Raw genomic sequence first — 4,539 nt, 5'->3', positions numbered from 1 at the left:
AACATGTTCTATTCCTGTTTGAAAAGTCTGTGTGACTAATTAAGTGAGCACCGATTGTGCTGAGCCATTCTACAAGGTATAATTGTATAAACCATAAGTAATAATGATGCTAATAGAACTAACTAGCTAGCTAGTAGCTAGGGAAAATGCCGTAGTTCATTTCACTACCTATCTTTTCAGCTTGTTCACACTTCAAACTCGGTAACAAATGCTGGAAAAATTGAAGGTAAATGTCTCTTCTTTCTTATACAATCTCAACCATAGTTATCAGAACCGAACCGATAATCAACCCGATCATATGACCGGGTCACTGGATTATTGATTCAACCGATAGGTCACTGATTCACCTGGTTAACCCGGTCATAACTAAAAAAATATAAAATTATATAAATAAAATTGAAATAATGTCTTAAAACTTAAAATTTGAGTATTACAAACATTAATAATCAAATATCAAGTCTTAAACATAACTAAAAATACAACAACCAGCAACCAAAAATACAGCAACCAGTAGCAACCAGCAACTAAAATATAGCAACCAGCAACCAAAAATACAACAACCAGTAGCAACCAGCAACTAAAAATACAGCAACATTTCCACAATTCAGCAGATTTTAACCAGCAACAATAGAGCAGTTAACTAATATACCAACCAGCAACCACCAGGCACCAACAATACAATTCAAGAACAATTTTAACTAAAATTCGACCAGCTTCAACAACTACTCTAAAAAATCAAATTTATCAATAGATTCCATAACAATAGGTCAATAGCAGAGGCACTGACCTGAGGGAGCAGAGGCACTGAGGCAGAAGATGAATTGTTGCTGAGCTTTCTGACGGCGAGGTGAGGGGAGAAGCAGTGACGGCCGGGAGAAGTAACGACGCCGCAGAGAGTGACCTCGTCTGATGAGGGTTCGGCGATGTGAGGCACCCACAAACCACAGAAGCAAAAGTAACGAAGTAGAAGCAGAAGAAGCACAACCCACAAACGACCAATATAACAACGAACACGGCAAGGTGAGGGGAGAAGCAGTGACGGCAGGGAGAAGTGACGCCGCCGCGGAGAGTGATGACGCCGCGGAGAGTGACGACGACGTTCGGCGGTGACTGATGAGGCCAATTGATGAATTTGTTTTTGGTCTCAGACACTCAACTCTCAACACTCAAGAGATCTGTCTCAGTCTCTCAGATCAGATGCTATTAGGGAGATGTGAGTGAGGCAATGGGGGAAGAGGGGATAGCCTAGGGTTCATTGATTTCAGATTCAACGAAAAGGGGGGGGAGGGAGGAATGTTTGACGACGCCGTTTTATGATCTCAACCCTGATGCATAACTAATAATTAATCATATCTAGTTGCGTACATTTGTATTTATATTTTGTTAATGATTTGATGCAATGTATAGGGAAAAATTAAAGGTCAAGTAGATTTGTACGCTCGCAGTTGTTTACGTTTCCTCACATCATCAAGTTGGGTGTTCAAATATAAATCAATTTAGACAAAATTATTCATTTATTTCAATACAAACTAAAAATCAATCAAAATCACACTAATTTAAATCAAATTGAATTCTATTTTGATATTTGTTACGGATTTGGTCTTCGAATCCCGCATCCGGAACGACTTCCGAATTTGGATATTCGGATAGGCCTGCTTCCTTCTTTTAGAAAGTCTAAAACCGGTCTACTAAATCTTCTAACTGATATTCAAATTCAAATACTTCTTTTATCTTAGCCAAATAAGATAAGATAAGATAATTACCATTACCTATACAAAGGGGAGCCCAAGGCCCCTCAAGTACGTCATTCATTCCACACTCTACACCTCTTAGACCCATTCTGACTTGAGCGTCGGAGTGTCTTTGCAGGTACCACCCCCCATTGCTCCAGTCAGACAATCCGGACACCGTTTCGATCCGCAAATCCCCGATCCATCTCACAAACCGTACCGGAGACCTCCAGTACATTGGCGCCGTCTGTGGGGACTGCAATGTCGTGACGGCATGGTGGATAACCCCAAGGCGTAATCCCCAAGCCATCACCACAACTCATACACACAAAGTCCAATTCCCGAACGTCGAGAGACCACCCCTCCCACCCACAGGAAGATAACAAGCGCCGTTCGCCAACTAACCCCGCCCCAGCAGCAACCAAGGAAAGACAACCATCCACCCCACAAAGCCCAGGCCCCCAATGGCTTGGGCGAAAAGGCAGCCCGAATAATCCAAGAGCTGTGCAGCCGAAACCATGATCACTTCCTCCTCATGATCCCGACCGCTGGACTTGGGGAACCAGGACCCCCATCCCCAGCTGAGGTCGGCTCCTGAGAGACGGTTCGAGAATCCTCGGGAGGTCGGGATGAAGGAGTAGAAGGAGAATCATTCGAACCTACCTCCCGATCCATGGTGGCCTTCAACCTCGCCAAGGTGCTCAAACCACCGGCCATTTAAACTGAAAAAGCAAAAGAGAAAAGAAACATAAGTTCCCAAATCGAGTAGATATAAAAACAAAGAAAAACAATCACATGCCGATAAAAGTCCGACACGACATCGGGTCTCCCATGACATCCCGAGGATTTAGAGAACGCTCCCCAAAAATATGCCAAAGGACACCAGCAATATCCTTATCCTCCTGGGACAACCCCTCATAGGTAACCCGCGTCAGATACGAAGGCCCGACACCAAAGTTCTAGTACGTCGGAAACCGATGCTCCCCCTCCAAAGTTAACCAGAAGGGATGATGCCCCCGAGCAGGACGCACTTTAAAATACTCTCTTTTGAACCCATGAAAAGAATCTTCGTATAAGCCAAAAATACGTTGGTTAGGCTGAGCCCTAAACGACATATATCCTTTCTTATGCTTCCCCTCTTTGGTCGGCAGGGTGCACAGGAAGAGGAAAAGGAAAACATTAACCGAAGCCAGAAACTCCAAATACTCACACACGAGCTCGAAAGAACAAATACCAGCCTAGCTGTTCGGGTGTAACTGAAACGGCGCTACAGAACACCGGTTCAACAGCGGCTGAACAAAAGGTGAAAAAGGAAGCCGCATGTCGAGCCGTGTGAATATCGACTCATACACCCACATCCAATCCGGGACGATCGGCGAATCGGGATTTAGATAGCAAACCCTCCCGTCGACCCTGGAAAGGGAAAGCTCATACTGACGCTCGGCATCACCACCCCCACAAATAGTCCCCTGGTCACGGAGCCGCTGGAGATCCACCTCCATCATCTAAGATGGCATTCCCCAAACGTCAGAAGTCACCTAATAATACGAAGAGGGAACGCCCCAAGCCGGGACCACCGAAGCACCCACACTCTCAGTCCTCCGCCGAGACATACCTAAAAAAGGAGAGAGCACCACCCTTAGCCTACCAAAGCCACACAGTGGAAAACGGTGGAAAAAAACGAAAAGCACTACCATCTACCACAAGCCACGCCTAAGAAACAGTGGTACTCATTCCTTCCAAAAGCTTACTACCCCTACCCGAAGTAGCCCAAAACAGGAAAAATGCAGGAAGCAAAATCATCCAAACAAAACAAAGTGAAAAAAGAAGAAGTAAGATACCAACCTAATAAGGTACTGAAGCAGGAAACGGCACAAAGGCACAAAGCAAACGCCAAAGCACGCAAAGGAAGGTGGAAGAATGCGAGACAGAAAGGGAAGATACGAAACAAAGAGAGCAAAGAAGAAATGAAGCGAACGTGGGAAGAAGAAAAGCGAAAAATCAAAACGGTTGCGAAAAGTAAAAAACCAAAACTACCCCCGGAACGTACAAAGGGTAAGGGGGCAGAAATAGAAAAGCAATACAAACGTCCCCTCGCAATAAATACCCCCATAAAACGTAACTGACAAAACTCCTCAAAAAACACAACAGGCATAGAATATGAAAAGCCCAAACCAGCCACTAACACGAACTCGGAGAACGACGACCCCGAATTTTACCCACTCCTGCACGGGCTTGGTTCACCGGTCCCACACCGGATCATCCTTCAAACTAACCTTTCGGGCCTTGGCCCCTATTCTGATAGCACTAAATAAAGCCACAGACGACAAGGCCCATATCCTCCAGCGATGAAGACCGATCTTGCTTGCTCTCCCGCTGCGGGAGCAACTATTACGGATCGGCTTGCTTCCTTATTCTAGAAGGGCCAAAACCAACTTACTAGACCTTCTAACTGACATTCAAATTCAAATACCTCCCTTATCTTGGCCAAATAAGATAAGATAAGATAATTACCATCACCTATATAAAGGAGAGCTCCAGACTCCCTCATATATGTCATTTATTCCACACTCTACACCTCTTAGGCTCATTCTGACTTGAGCATCAGAGTATCTTTGCAGTTATCACCCCCCATTGTTCCAGTCAGATGATTTGGCCACCGTTTTAACCCGCAAGTCTCCGATCTATCTCACAACCCGTATCGGAGACCTCCAATACAATATTCGTATAGATTTAATTAGATTTTAAATTTATATTTTAAAAGCAAACCAATTTTATTTAAACTGTAAAATGTAATATAATATTATTA

At 44.3% G+C, this 4,539-nt stretch overlaps 1 long non-coding RNA gene across 1 annotated transcript; it reads left to right on the top strand.

Annotated features, from left to right (window-relative positions):
* On the top strand, window positions 508-1,160 carry LOC110266581. The gene is made up of 2 exons (XR_002354001.1): window positions 508-878; window positions 1,071-1,160. It is a non-coding gene; the product is annotated as an uncharacterized LOC110266581 (long non-coding RNA).

The sequence above is a fragment of the Arachis ipaensis genome, chromosome B09 (assembly GCF_000816755.2).
Source record: "Arachis ipaensis cultivar K30076 chromosome B09, Araip1.1, whole genome shotgun sequence".
Taxonomy (NCBI): domain Eukaryota; kingdom Viridiplantae; phylum Streptophyta; class Magnoliopsida; order Fabales; family Fabaceae; genus Arachis; species Arachis ipaensis.
Note: the sequence above shows the minus strand (reverse complement) of the source record. Positions and strands in the feature narration are given on the sequence as shown.